Below are 15,352 nucleotides of genomic sequence, written 5' to 3'. Positions count from 1 at the left end.
CGCCTATACCTTTTTTTGAGTCTATTGGCAAATACATGAGAGAGCAATTTAAAATCATTGGACAAAAGAGTTATGGGTCTCCAATTATTTAAAAATAATTTGTCTTTGCTTGGCTCTGGAACTAAAATTATTAAAATCTGCTTCATAGAAGTCGATAGTTCTGCTTTGTCTTTACTTTTCTTAAGTGCTTCAAACGCTAAAAATCTCATCTCTGGCCAAATATGTTTATAAAACTCAACTGTAATTCCGTATATGCCTGGATTTTCAATTGGACATTTTAGAAATAGCAACATCAAGTTCAGAGATAACAATGTCAGATTCCATTATTTCACGGAAGCTGTCATCTATAATAAAAACTTTATCTTTTAAAAAGGAAAAGAAAAAGTCACAATCACTCTCATTAAATTTTGATTCATATATTAACATGAATAGATGTGATCATCAATCAAAGTTTTCTCTTCACTTACATCGTTATCTATGCTACGTTTATTAATAGTTTTTGAAGCTTGCCTATGCTTTACTAAATTTAAAAAAATATATGAAGAATTTTTCTCCCCCTCCTCTATCCATTTCACTCTAGATCGTAAAGCTCCTTTAGCTTTCTCTGTATAGTAGTCATCCAACTCTGATGGCAAAATACGAAGTTCATTTTGTTCTATATCTTCAAGAAAATCTTTATCACCAACAATCATTTAATCTAGATAAAACTGTTAACTGTCTTTTTTTCTAACAGAGGAAAACAATAGCTCATTACAGCAGAGCCATTTTTAACTTGATTTATTTTTAATTTGAGAAAAGCATGTGGCAAAAGAAAAAGAAAACCAAGCGGCAAATAGGGAGAAAAGCATTTGCCAAATGCTTATTTAAAAAGCTGTTTAAAATGTGTTTTGTGATTTATTAATACAATTTTTTACTGTTTGATTAATCAGCCTTTAAAACATGAATTAAATAAAAATACAGTAATAAAAGTGTCTATTTATTTATACATTTAAAATGTTTTTGTAATGCATTGTTTTATTGCCTAATTAAATGACTTTTAACCATCTGGGGTCTGAGGGTGTTTTGGGGCTCTGGAGAAGTTTTGACATGCACTGACATTTGTGTTGTTTTCAGTATCTTAAAAACATTTTAATGGCTAATGTGTGATAACACTGTAAACGGCACAAGTTGGTTTACAATAATACCTAAGCAGCATGTTTGTATGTGTTTGTGTTTTTGAGAAAGAAATGTTTATGCGTGTTTAGTGAAAAACTAAAATTTTGAAATCCCTGAAACAAGGCCGTGAAACACACAGAGAACATTTGTGCACAAGACTTTTGAGAACTGGATCTGGTAGTCTAGTGTTTTTGCTTCAAAATGATGTGAGAATCATCTTGTTCACTTACTCACAAAAAAACAATTCTATGAATTAAAATTTCTAAGTCACTTTTTGTGTGAAAATAGTTTATGCGAGAAGGCGTGAACTATCATTACTATGCAGTGAGTCACACCAGAGAAGACAAAGACCTGCATAATGAGCCATCAGACAGGTATGTGACTAAGAGTTTCAAGAAAGAATCTGAGAAAAAATAAGTTTATTTATATATTTTTATTTTTATATTATTTTTATATTGTGCTTCTTCACCCGTGTAGCATGCCATCGTTCAAACAAAATAAGTAACTATAATAAAGCTTGTCGTTTGATGCCATGTCTCGGGGAGCGTTTACATCATCACCTGGCTGGCTCACCTCAGTTCATTTCCATATGAAATGCGCCTTCACTGCGGGCGGGATCACGTTCGCTGTAATGAGGCGACAGGAGAATCAGTACCTGCCCTTACTTTTATACGAATTACTTGAAAGATTATTTGTTTTCGACTTATATTGGTTAATGCAAAAGTAGACATATCAAGCTTTCTTTAGAAACATCTCACATGTTTCTTTGTCGAGTATTTGCTGAGTTTTAGTTCATTTTAATGACGTGTTTTTCCTGACACAGTCTACTGTTGCGCGCTCCTCATGCAGGCTGTTTGTAATGTCAAAGCTTCGTGGGCGTGGTCACATTAACTCTAATGAGCTCAGACTGAGAAGCTAGACATAGCGTTGCTTTCATACTGATTACTTTATCAAACAATATTTGTTTTCAACATGCATAGCTGCGTTTAAAAGTAGACACTTCAAGCTTTATAAAGATATGTGTCTCGTGTCTGGGTGTATTGTTTTCGCGGAGTTTCAGCGCATTTTGCTGACACGTTTCTAAAAACAGTTCACGGAGAGAGAAAAGACAGAATGCCTACACTGTTTATTATCCTAGATTTGCAAAAGCACACACATTTGTTTTTGTTGTGAGTGTACACTTTTAAAAAGAAGACACCTAACAGATTCGATTGATGTATTGATCTTATATGTACGATCAAAACTGAAAGTGTAATTTAGGTTCATTTCAGCTCAATGAGGTAAAAACTTGTCAGAACGCGTATACGCTGTCTTCGACCCCAGGGGGTTAAAAACACAATTTAAACATATCTATTTATTTGTCCATTTAAATTGTGATTTATGTATTCACATTTTTATGCTGGGCGAAGCAGTGGCGCAGTAGGTAGTGCTGTCGCCTCACAGCAAGAAGGTCGCTGGTTCAAGCCTCGGTTCAGTTGGTGTTGCTGTGTGGAGTGTGATTGCTGCAACGCTGTTACCCAGAGCTGGAAGAGTAGCAACACAAAACAGGATTTGTAATGGACGAGAATCGGACTACGGTCTTCCGCGTGGCAGGGTGAGAAATCAACCACTGAACAACCAATGCTGATATGTTTAAGCTGCAGCCCTAGTGGGGTGTGACTGCTGCAAGGCTGATACCCAGAGCTGGAAGAGTAGCAACACAAAACAGGAATTGCATTGACCGGGAATCGGACCCGGGTCTCCCGCGTGGCAGGCAAGAATTCTACCACTGAACCACCAATGCTGATAAGCTTTTCCTGCAGCCCTAGTGGGGTGTGATTGCTGCAAGGCTGTTACCCAGAGCTGGAAGAGTAGCAACACAAAACAGGAAAAGCATTGGGTGGGAATTGGACCCGGGTCTCGCGTGTAGCAGGCAAGGTTCCTACCACTGAACCACCAATGCTGACCTATGTTGTTCCTTGCCTTTGTATTGTGTGAGTGCTAAAGGGCCGTCAACCAGAGCTGAAAAAGGAGCCACACAAAACTGCATTTGTATTAGCCAGGAATCGACTCAAGGTCTCCCGCGTTGCAGGCGAGATTTCTACCACTGAACCAGCAATGATGATATGCTTATACTCCAGCCCTAGTGGGTTGTGATTGCTGCAAGGCTGTTACCCAGAAATGGAAGAGTAGCAACACAAAACAGCACTTGCATTGGCCAGGAATCGGACCCGGGTCTCCCGCGTGGCAGGTGAGAATTCTACCACTGAACCACCAATGCTGATATGCTTACACTGCAGCCCTAGTAGGGTGTGATTACTGCAAGGCTGTTACCCAGAGCTGGAAGAGTAGCTACACAAAACAGGAATTGTAATGGACGGGAATCGGACCATGGTCTTCTGTGTGGCAGGCAAGCAATCTACCACTGAACCAACAAAGCTGACTTGCTTATACTACAGCCCTAGTGTGGTGTGATTGATGCAAGGCTGTTACCCAGAGCTGGAAGAGTAGCAACACAAAACAGGAATTGCATTGGCCGGGAATCGGACCCGGGTCTCCCGCGTGGCAGGCGAGAATTCTACCACTGAACCACCAATGCTGACCCATGTTCTCCCTTGCCTTTGTGTTGTGTGAGTGCTAAAAGGCCGTCAACCAGAGCTGAAAAAGGAGCCACACAAAACTGCACATGTTTTAGCCGGGAATCGACTCTAGGTCTCCTACGTGGCAGGCGAGCATTCTACCACTGAACCACCAATGCTGATATGCTTATTCTGCAGCCCTAGTGGGTTGTGATTGCTGCAAGGCTGTTACCCAGAGCTGGAAGAGTAACAACACAAAACCACACTTGCATTGGCCGGGAATCGGACCTGGGTCTCCCGCATGGCAGGTGAGAATTCTACCATTAAACCACCAATGCTGATATGCTTATAATGGATCCCTATTGGGGTGTGATTGCTGCAAGGCTGTTACCCAGAGCTGGAAGAGTAGCAACACAAAACAGGAAATGCATTGGCCAGGAATCGGACCCGGGTCTCCCGCGTGGCAGGCGAGAATTCTTCCACTGAACCACCAATGCTGACTGATGTTGTGTTTTGCCTTTTTGTTGTGTGAGCGCTAAAAGGCCGTCAACCAGAGCTGGAAGAGTAGCAACACAAAATAGGAATTGGAATGGACGGGAATCTGACCAGGGTCTTTCACAGGGGAGGCGAGAAATCTACCACTGAACCACCAACGCTGATATGGTTATTCTGCAGCCCTAGTGGGGTGTGATTGATGCAAGGCTGTTACCCAAAGCTGAAAGAGTAGCAACACAAAACAGCACTTGCATTGGCCGGGAATCAGACCCGGGTCTCCCGCGTGGCAGGCGAGAATTCTACCACTGAACCACCAATGCTGATATGCTCATATTGCCGCCCTAGTGGGGTGTGATTACTGCAAGGCTGTTACCCAGAGCTGGAAGAGTAGCTACACAAAACAGGAATTGTAATGGACAGGAATCGGACCATGGTCTTCTGTGTGGCAGGCAAATAATCTACCACTGAACCAACAATGCTAACATGCTTATACTACAGCCCTAGTGGGGTGTGATTGATGCAAGGCTGTTACCCAGAGCTGGAAGAGTAGCAACACAAAACAGGAATTGCATTGGCAGGGAATCGGACCCGGGTCTCCCGCGTAGCAGGCGAGAATTCTACCACTGAACCACCAATGCTGACCCATCTTCTTCCTTACCTTTGTGTTGTGTGAGTGCTAAAAGGCCGTCAACCAGAGCTGAAAAAGGAGCCACACAAAACTGCACTTGTATTAGCCAGGAAGCAACTCAAGGTCTACCCCGTGGCAGGCGAGAATTCTACAACTAAACCACCAATGCTGATATGGTTTTACTGCAGCCCTAGTGGGCTGTGATTGCTGCAAGGCTGTTACCCAGTGCTGGAAGAGTAGCAACCAAAATCAGAAGGTGCATTGGCCGGGAAACAGACCTGGGTCTCCTGCGTGGCAAGCAAGAATTCTACCACTGAACCACCAATGCTGATATGCTTATTCTGCAGCTCTAGTGGGTTGTGATTGCTGGAAGGCTGTTACCCAGAGCTGGAAGAGTAACAACACAAAACAGGAATTGGAATGGACGGGAATCGGACCAGGGTCTTCCGCGTGGCAGGCGAGAAATCTACCACTGAACCACCAACGCTGATATGGTTATTCTGCAGCCCTAGTGGGGTGTGATTGATGCAAGGCTGTTTTTCCAGAGCTGGAAGAGTAGCAACACAAAACCACACTTGCATTGGCCGGGAATCGGACCTGGGTCTCCCGCATGGCAGGTGAGAATTCTACCACTGAACCACCAATGCTGATATGCTTATACTGGATCCCTATTGGGGTGTGATTGCTGCAAGGCTGTTACCCAGAGCTGGAAGAGTAGCAACACAAAACAGGAAATGCATTGGCCAGGAATCGGACCCGGGTCTCCCGCGTGGCAGGCAAGAATTCTTCCACTGAACCACCAATGCTGACCGATGTTGTGTTTTGCCTTTTTGTTGTGTGAGTGCTAAAAGGCTGTCAACCAGAGCTGGAAGAGTAGCTACACAAAACAGGAATTGCATTGGCCGGGAATAAGACCCAGGTCTCCCACGCGGCAGGTGAGAATTCTACCACTGAACCACCTATGCTGACCGAAGTTGTTTTTTTGGCTTTGTGTTGTGTGAGTACTTAAAGGCCGTCAACCAGAGCTGAAAAAGGAGCCACACAAAACCACACTTGTATTAGCTGTGAATTGACTCTAGGTCTACTCTGTGGCAGGCGAGGATTCTGCCACTGAGCCATCAATGCCTACCGATATAGTTTTTTGCCTTTGTAGTGTGTGAGTGCTAAAAGGCCGTCAAACAGAGCTGAAAAAGGAGCCACAAAAAAACGCACTTGTATTAGCCAGGAATCGACTCTAGGCCCACCGCGTGGCAGGTGAGAATTTTACCACTGAACCACCAATGCTGATATGGTTTTACTACAGCCCTAGTGGGGTGTGATTGCTGCAAGGCTGATATCCAGAGCTGGAAGAGTAGCAACACAAAACAAGATTTTCATTGGCCGGGAATCGGACTTGGGTCTCCCGCGTGGCAGGCGAGAACTCTACCACTGAGCCACCAATGCTGACCCATGTTCTTCCCTGCCTTTGTGTTGTGTGAGGGCTAAAAAGACGTCAACCAGAGCTGAAACAGGAGCCACACAAAACCGCGCTTGTATTAGTCGGGAATCGACTCAAGGTCTCCCGCGTAGCAGGCGAGAATTCTACCACTGAACCACCAATACTGATATGCTTTATTGCGCCCCTAGTGGGGTGTGATTGCTGCAAGGCTGTTACCCAGAGCTGGAAGAGTAGTAATACAAAACACAAACTGCACTGGCTGGGAATCGGACCCGGGTCTCCCTCGTCTCAGGCGAGAATTCTACCACTGAACCACCAATGCTGAAATGCTTATTTTGCAGCCCTAGTGGGGTGCGATTGATGCAAGGCTGTTACCCAGAGCTGGAAGAGTAGCTACACAAAACAGGAATTGTAATGGATGGGAATCGAACCAGGGTCTTCTGTGTGGCAGGCAAGAAATCTACCACTGAACCACCAATGCTGATAAGCTTTTACTGCAGCCCTAGTGGGGTGTGATTGCTGCAAGGCTGATACTCAGAGCTGGAAGAGTAGCAACACAAAACAAGAATTGCATTGACCAGTAATCGGACCCAGGTCTCCTGCGTGGCAGGTGAGAATTCTACCACTGAACCACCAATGCTGATATGCTTATGGTACAGCCCTAGTGGGGTGTGACTGCTGCAAGGGTGTTACCCAGAGCTGGAAGAGTAGCAACACAAAACAGGAAATGCATTGGCTGGGAATTGGACCCGGGTCTCGCGCGTGGCAGGCAAGGTTTCCACCACTGAACCACCAATGCTGACCCATGTTCTTCCTTGCCTTTGTGTTGTGTGAGTGCTAAAAGGCCATCAACCAGAGCTGAAAAAGGAGCCACACAAAACTGCATTGTTATTAGCCAGGAATCGACTCAAGGTCTCCCACGTGGCAGGCGAGATTTCTACCACTGAACCAGCAATGCTGATATGCTTATACTGCAGCCCTAGTGGGTTGTGATTGCTGCAAGGCTGCTACCCAGAGATGGAAGAGTAGCAACACAAAACAGGAATTGCATTGGCCGGGATTCGGACCCGGGTCTCCCGCGTGGCAGGCGAGAATTCTACCACTGAACCACCAATGCTGACCCATGTTCCTCCTTGCCTTTGTGTTGTGTGAGTGCTAAAAGGCCGTCAACCAGAGTTGAAAAAGGAGCCACACAAAACTGAATTTGTATTAGCCAGGAAGCGACTCAAGGTCTACCGCGTGGCAGGTGAGAATTCTACAACTAATCCACCAATGCTGATATGGTTTTACTGCAGCCCTAGTGGGTTGTGATTGCTGCAAGCCTGTTACCCAGTGCTGGAAGAGTAGCAACCAAAATCAGAAGGTGCATTGGCCGGGAAACGGACCTGGGTCTCCCGCGTGGCAGGCAAGAATTCTACCACTGAACGACCAATGCTGACCCATGTTGTTTCTTTGCCTTTATGTTGTGTGAGTGCTAAAAGGCCGTCAACCAGAGCTGAAAAAGGAGCCACACAAAAATGCATTTGTATTAGCCAGGAATCGACTCAAGGTCTCCCGCGTGGCAGGCGAGATTTCTACCACTGAACCAGCAATGCTGATATGCTTATGTTGCAGCCCTAGTGGGTTGTGATTGCTGCAAGGCTGTTACCCAGAGCTGGAAGAGTAGCAACACAAAATAGGAACTGTAATGGACGGGAATCTGACCAGGGTCTTTCACAAGGGAGGCAACAAATCTACCACTGAACCACCATTGCTGATATGCTTATTCTGCAGCCCTAGTGGGGTGTGATTGATGCAAGGCTGTTACCCAAAGCTGGAAGAGTAGCAACACAAAACAGCACTTGCATTGGCCGGGAATCGGACCCAGGTCTCCCTCGTGGCAGGCGAGAATTCTACCACTGAACCACCAATGCTGATATGCTTGTACTGCAGCCCTAGTGGGGTGTGATTGCTGCAAGGCTGTTACCCAGAGCTGGAAGAGTAGCAACACAAAAAAGGAATTGCATTGGCTGGGAATCGGACACGGGTCTCCGGCATGGCAGGTGAGAATTCTACCACTGAACCACCAATGCTGATATGCTTATGGTGCTGCCCTAACGGGGTGTGATTGCTGCAAGGCTGTTACCAAGAGCTGGAAGAGTAGCAACACAAGAGAGGAATTGCATTGGACAGAAATCGGCCTCGGGTCGCCCGCAAGGCAGGCAAGAATTCTACCACTGAACCACTAATGCTGACCCATGTTCTTCCTTGCCTTTGTGTTGTGTGAGTGCTTAAAGGCCTTCAACCAGAGCTGGAAGAGGAGCCACACAAAACAGCAATTGCATTAGCAGGGAATCGAACCCAGGTTTCCCACATGGCAGGCAAGATTTCTACCAAAACCACCAATGTTGATATGGTTATGCTACTGCCCTAGTGGGGTGTGATAGCTGCAAGGCTGTTAGCCTTCCAGCTGGAACAGTAGCAACACAAAACAAGAATTGCATTGGTCGGGAATCAGACTCGGATCTCCTGCATGGCAGGCGAGAATTCTACCACTGAACCACCAATACTGACCAATGTTGTTTCTTGCCTTTGTGTTGTGTGGCTGCCACAAGGCTGTTACTTGCAGCTGGAAGAGTAGCAACACAAACGAGCAACTGCATTGGCCGGGAATCGGACCTGGGTTTCCCGCCTGGCAGGGGAGAATTCTACCACTGAGCCTCCAATCCTGAAACACATGTTCTCCTGCTGAAGGATTCGGATTTCTGCTTTCCAATCTGTCTCATCATGGACCAACGTTTATCCTTTTTTCATCATCTTGTTACTTATGATTTTTTTTTATTAAATATAATTATATCATCATTGGAATGAGTATTTACTGTGAAATGATTTTAATTAATGAATAAGTTAACACATTGCTTAATATAAGAATGTTCAGTGCATTTGCCTGTCTCTTTATAACTTTTTTCAGAAGCCACCAAACTAGGTCAGAGGTCACAGAGACCTTAAGTGGATCTGAGGGCTGAGGACTGGAATCAAATGTCTCTATTGTTATTTCTATGAGTTAATACTATCTAAAATGTCTAAAGTGATTTTGCTGTTTTTACGGTTAATTATTTTAAAGTGATTCTACTTTTTATTCAAGATAGACTTTGTATAGTAAGATTATAACTGCCTGAATGTAGATTATACAAATTTTTAACCAGTTTTGATAAAGATGGCTGAGAGTACACTCAGCCTTGAATAAGAAACAGATTACACTTTAGGTGTGTGTGTGTTGATCCGTTTCACAGGTCTGTAGTCAGCTTCAATCAGTCTAAGGGATGTCTGACATTTATGCTTAAAGGTGCAGCAGGTGATTATCTTCAGAAACAATTTTTGTTCTGGTTGAAAGTCTCTTCATAGTCCAATAGTAATGATTACAGTAAATTATCTAAATGTGTTTATATGTATTTTTTTATCCTGGGTAAAGCATAAACCTAAAAAAATGTTCATCCAATTAAATAGAGTCGGACTATAATCTCCCATAATTCCGATAAGCAGGTCAGGCTGTCTGTCAGCAAATGTAGATTCGGACTTCTGCGCATCTGTTCACGCAGATACGCCATTAGCGTGTGGCCGTCTGCATAAGCCCGTCTGCATAAGTTCCAGCTCACGAGACGGACCGGGAGAAATCAAATACTGAATTGAAACTTTTAAAAACCTGAATCAATATTGGAGTTACTTTAGCACGCTGGAGGAAGGACAACACCATGGTTGAAGTATTACTATTAGAGAGGTAATGTTCTGTTTTAAAACTATTGTAGTCAGGCTAAGCTGATGTTAGATTGTGTTGTGTTATGAATGACTTATATGCACAGACGTTTTGTTCAGCCACTAAAATCTCCCGGTGAAAGATTGATGTGATTATTTTCAGTTTCATAAGGTCATTTTACAGCATCGATAATGATTTATAGACAGATTTATATTTAGTTTAACAACAAAACATCAGTAAATAGTGCTATTCAGCCTAACCTGCTTTATTGAGCTGAAATTGCTTTTATATTAACTTTGGTCATTTTTGAACAATGATAGCCTTCCTATACTGTTTATCGCTACACTGAATATTCACTCTGAAATAGCATGTAAGTGTGGTTAAGTAATAAATGTAATTCCTGCATGGCGCTGGCACTAACTGGCAAATGACATGAACTAGTGGGGTTGTCTGTCTGCTGTTGTGACGCGGTGCGCGCGTTCGCGATTTCAGGGGGTGTGGCTTTAAATCACAGTCCCTCGCCGCCGTCCAAAGATAATATGCTAAGCGGTTAGCAATTTGGCAGATCACCTACTGCACCTTTAAGATATTGTTCAGAATATACGCACAAACCCCACGTGGAAATTCACCTAGTCTATCTGTGTTTTAACCAATCAGGCTATACCACCTATATGTATGACGCAGTTAATGACGTTATGTGAGAGTATAATTGTTATTGATTGGTGATTGTAAGCAGAGCAGCCTAGGAACTGATTGCGAGAGTTGAAGCTGGTTTCAGCTGATGAAACTGCAAACTATCTTCTGTAAACTTGATTTATTTATTTAAATCTCTGACTCTGGCTCTTTTTTATATACCTGACTGGTCATTCTTTGGGTTAAACTGTATACTATCCCTACAGTTTTGATGGACGCGTGGCACTTGTTTACTGGTGACACCATTGATCAATCAACAAAAAGAAATGTAGAAAGATTTAAAATATTATAGACTAGGGATGGTCTGTGGAGTAGTGGGTAGTAACGGAAAGCTGTTGGGTTCTCATTCAGACGTGAATGAAAGGCAAAATTTTGTGGTAGCTTTGTGTGGAATCCCCTTGTGAGCTGGTGCATTTTGCGGTACACCTATAACGATAGTAATAAGTATAACAGTAGTTAAGGGGTGTACCTCCTCCACCCAGAGTTAAGTACTCAGTGACGGGTGTGTAAGAGGCTTTTAGGACATTCTCGGGGATAAAACTTGGACTGGTTTTTATTTAGTAGTGGACTAAATTAACCCGAGATTGTATTTAGTTCCACCACTGCTATCTTGCTGTTTCACAGACAAAAGGGCCCGAATCCTAAGAATAGAGTAGGTCAGATTATTAGGGAAAGAAATAGTTAAATAAATAAATAAATTCTTAAATAACATCTTAATCGGTATCCATTAGATAGTAGTGGCCACAAAAGTCAGACAAGAAACCTAGAAATATTAGGGCGAGGTTGATTGATCAATGATGCACCAGGAGCAATCCCGAAAAAAATATGACCCTAACTGGATTGGACCGATCTGGACAGTTTCCACATCTTGGCATGGTTTGCAGATTAATCAAGCAAAAGCTAAGCGCTGTTAGTAAGATTTCATTCTCAATTTCTTGTTGCTTTTGGTGTTAAACTCTGATATAAAAAGAAACAGATGAGAGCAGAATGCAGTAAATGGCTCAGCTAAGCTCTTAGGTTTAAAATGATTTTAGAACCGATTTTAAGATAAAAAATGCCTTTGGCAATTAATTGTCAATGAAAAGCTAAAATCTAAATATTGAGTGTCTAGTAGCCAAAAACTAAGCACAGAAACTGACAGTAACATTATGGGAGTAAAGAATAGCGTATGTTTTGTCTTAGAAGATAAGATTCTGTGTGAGTGCACTGTTATCTTGATTTAGCCCTCACCATGACTTTTGACTTTTGGCTGTAAAAGTAACAGAGACATGTCTGTATAAAAAATGTGCCATGTAAGTCTGTGCAAACAAGCAGCTTTATGGTTGGATTTAAATATTTTTAGTAATATATAAGTAACATAAATGGGGGTTGAAATAATACTTTGATGGATGCAGTTAACCCCTGAAAGATCTAAAACTGTGGTTGACTGTAACAGCATTACTTTGAAAAAGCATGTCAACTCTGTTTTATATGTTTTAGGACGGGCTTGAGTAAAAGATTACAATAAAATTATGTTATTGAAGTTAATGTTATGTTTAATGTATGTTTAAATTGAGTAAACATACATTAACAGTTCTGGATTGCTCAAAACTCTCTTTCTCTCTCATTAGATATCAGCTATGAGCTGCTATCTGCCTGTTCCATGAAAACTGATAATCACAGTGTTCAGTTGGAAATGACATTATGTCAGAGTATAATTGTCATTGATTGGTGATTGTAAGCAGAGCAGCCTAGGAACTTATTGCGAGTGTTGAAGCTGGCTTCTGATGATGAAACTGCAAACTATCTTAGGTAAACTTGATTTATTTATTTATTTGAATCTCTGACTCTAGCTCTTCTTCATCTATCAGACTGGTCATTCTTTGGGTTAAACTGTAAACTATCCCAACAGCTAAAACCCTGCTCATGCACCATTTGGAATCGTAAAAAACCTTTTGTCTTTTCTCCTTTCTATCCTAGAGCCATGTTCCCACTTGTATCCCGTGCTTTACAGAGCTTTGGCCCTGTCAGTGCTAGGCACACTGATTGATGCAGTAGGTCACCAAGTTTATGGACGGGGGGAAATTAGAGTGTCAGGATAGCCTATGGCAAAGTCCCACTAAAGCAAGGGCTTTGGAAGTGCATTAGCACAACAAAACAAACGATCAGAGCATCCCACATTCATTTTCACCATGCATGTAGACTTTCCAGTTGACCCAGCAGCACCTCCCACGATTTGCTAAATCCATCCTCATGCACCATTTGGAATCGTGAAAAGCCTTTTGTCTTTTTTCATTTCTGTACTTTTACCCACGCACTAAAAAAGCAGAATGGAGTGCTTCACGGATTTGCGTGTCATCCTTTCGCAGGGGCCATGCTAATCGTCTCTGTATCGATCCTATTTTAGTATATGTGCCACCGTAGCGAGCACAGACCAGCGGTCAGGCTCAGGGCATATGTACGCCTCGAGTCCCAGCAATGTTCCTCCAGGGTGGTGGGAACCGGAGAGCCATGTTCCCACTTGTATGCCGTGCACTACAGAGCTTTGGCCCTGTCAGTGCTAGGCACACTGATTGATGCAGTAGGTCACCAAGTTTATGGACAGGGGGAAATTAGAGTGTCAGGATAGCCTATGGCAAAGTCCCACTAAAGCAAGGGCTTTGGAAGTGCATTAGCACAACAAAACAAACGATCAAAGCATCCCACATTCGTTTTCACCATGCATGTAGACTTTCCAGTTGACCCAGCAGCACCTCCCACGATTTGCTAAACCCATCCTCATGCACCATTTGGAATCGTGAAAAGCCTTTTGTCTTTTTGCATTTCTGTACTTTTACCCACGCACTAAAACAGCAATATGGATCGCTTAACGCATTTGCGTGTCATCCTTTCGCAGGGACCATGCTAATCTTCTCTGTATCAATCCAATTTTAGTATATGTGCCACCGTAGTGAGCACTCAGGCTCAGGGCATATGTACGCCTCGAGTCCCAGCAATGTTCCTCCAAGGTGGTGGGACCTGGAGAGCCATGTTCCCACTTGTATGCCGTGCACTACAGAGCTTTGGCCCTGTCAGTGCTAGGCACACTGATTGATGCAGTAGGTCACCAAGTTTATGGACGGGGGGAAATTAGAGTGTCAGGATAGCCTATGGCAATCCCACTAAAGCAAGGGCTTTGGAAGTGCATTAGCACAACAAAACAAATGATCAAAGCATCCCACATTCGTTGTCACCATGCATGTAGACTTTCCAGTTGACCCAGCAGCACCTCCCACGATTTGCTAAACCCATCGTCATGCACCATTTGGAAACGTGAAAAGCCTTTTGTCTTTTTTCATTTCTGTACTTTTACCCACGCACTAAAAAAGCAATATGGAGCGCTTCACGGATTTGCGTGTCATCCTTTCGCAGGGGCCATGCTAATCTTCTCTGTATCGATCCAATTTTAGTATATGTGCCACCGTAGCGTGCACAGATCAGCAGTCAGGCTCAGGGCATATGTACGCCTCGAGTCCCAGCAATGTTCCTCCAAGGTGGTGGGACCTGGAGAGCCATGTTCCCACTTGTATGCCGTGCACTACAGAGCTTTGGCCCTGTCAGTGCTAGGCACACTGATTGATGCAGTAGGTCACCAAGTTTATGGACAGGGGGAAATTAGAGTGTCAGGATAGCCTATGGCAAAGTCCTAGTAAAGCAAGGGCTTTGGAAGTGCATTGGTTGCACAACAAAGCAAACGATCAAAGCATCCCACATTCGTTTTCACCATGCATGTAGACTTTCCAGTTGACCCAGCAGCACCTCCCACGATTTGTGAAACCCATCCTCATGCACCATTTGGAATCGTGAAAAGCCTTTTGTCTTTTTTCATTTCTGTACTTTTACCCACGCACTAAAACAGCAATATGGAGCGCTTCACGGATTTGCGTGTCATCCTTTCGCAGGGGCCATGCTTATCTTCTCTGTATCGATCCAATTTTAGTATATGTGCCACCGTAGCGAGCACAGACCAGTGGTCAGGCTCAGGGCATATGTACGTCTCGAGTCCCAGCAATGTTCCTTCAAGGTGGTGGGACCCGAAGAGCCATGTTCCCACTTATATACCGTGCACTACAGAGCTTTGGCCCTGTCAGTGCTAGGCACACTGATTGATGCAGTAGGTCACCAAGTTTATGGACGGGGGGAAATTAGAGTGTCACGATAGCCTATGGCAATCCCACTAAAGCAAGGGCTTTGGAAGTGCATTAGCACAACAAAACAAATGATCAAAGCATCCCACATTCGTTTTCACCATGCATGTAGACTTTCCAGTTGACCCAGCAGCACCTCCCACGATTTGCTAAACCCATCCTCATGCACCATTTGGAAACGTGAAAAGCCTTTTGTCTTTTTTCATTTCTGTACTTTTACCCACGCACTAAAAAAGCAATATGGAGCGCTTCACGGATTTGCGTGTCATCCTTTCGCAGGGGCCATGCTAATCTTCTCTGTATCGATCCAATTTTAGTATATGTGCCACCGTAGCGAGCACAGATCAGCAGTCAGGCTCAGGGCATATGTACGCCTCGAGTCCCAGCAATGTTCCTCCAAGGTGGTGGGACCCGGAGAGCCATGTTCCCACTTGTATGCCGTGCACTACAGAGCTTTGGCCCTGTCAGTGCTAGGCACACTGATTG

The 15,352-nt window shown here is 43.7% G+C and overlaps 1 protein-coding gene and 9 non-coding genes across 10 annotated transcripts in view; all 10 read right to left on the bottom strand.

Annotated features, from left to right (window-relative positions):
- LOC137491262 (tripartite motif-containing protein 16-like) overlaps positions 1-15,352 on the bottom strand; it is a 496,597-nt gene that overhangs the window by 116,431 nt on the left and 364,814 nt on the right. The window lies entirely within an intron of this gene.
- trnag-gcc (transfer RNA glycine (anticodon GCC)) lies at positions 2,868-2,938 on the bottom strand. Its single transcript has one exon. It is a non-coding gene; the product is annotated as a tRNA-Gly (tRNA).
- On the bottom strand, positions 3,663-3,733 carry trnag-gcc (transfer RNA glycine (anticodon GCC)). Its single transcript has one exon. It is a non-coding gene; the product is annotated as a tRNA-Gly (tRNA).
- On the bottom strand, positions 4,458-4,528 carry trnag-gcc (transfer RNA glycine (anticodon GCC)). Its single transcript has one exon. It is a non-coding gene; the product is annotated as a tRNA-Gly (tRNA).
- On the bottom strand, positions 7,321-7,391 carry trnag-gcc (transfer RNA glycine (anticodon GCC)). Its single transcript has one exon. It is a non-coding gene; the product is annotated as a tRNA-Gly (tRNA).
- Positions 13,004-13,110, bottom strand: LOC137495064 (U6 spliceosomal RNA). Its single transcript, XR_011015008.1, has one exon. It is a non-coding gene; the product is annotated as a U6 spliceosomal RNA (small nuclear RNA).
- LOC137495062 (U6 spliceosomal RNA) lies at positions 13,531-13,637 on the bottom strand. The gene has a single exon (XR_011015006.1). It is a non-coding gene; the product is annotated as a U6 spliceosomal RNA (small nuclear RNA).
- LOC137494901 (U6 spliceosomal RNA) lies at positions 14,046-14,152 on the bottom strand. Its single transcript, XR_011014845.1, has one exon. It is a non-coding gene; the product is annotated as a U6 spliceosomal RNA (small nuclear RNA).
- LOC137494927 (U6 spliceosomal RNA) lies at positions 14,576-14,682 on the bottom strand. The gene has a single exon (XR_011014871.1). It is a non-coding gene; the product is annotated as a U6 spliceosomal RNA (small nuclear RNA).
- LOC137494593 (U6 spliceosomal RNA) lies at positions 15,101-15,207 on the bottom strand. Its single transcript, XR_011014539.1, has one exon. It is a non-coding gene; the product is annotated as a U6 spliceosomal RNA (small nuclear RNA).

The sequence above is a fragment of the Danio rerio genome, chromosome 4, assembly GCF_049306965.1.
Source record: "Danio rerio strain Tuebingen ecotype United States chromosome 4, GRCz12tu, whole genome shotgun sequence".
NCBI lineage: Eukaryota > Metazoa > Chordata > Actinopteri > Cypriniformes > Danionidae > Danio > Danio rerio.
The sequence above is the reverse complement of the archived record's forward strand: the minus strand, read 5'-3'. Positions and strand labels throughout refer to the sequence as shown.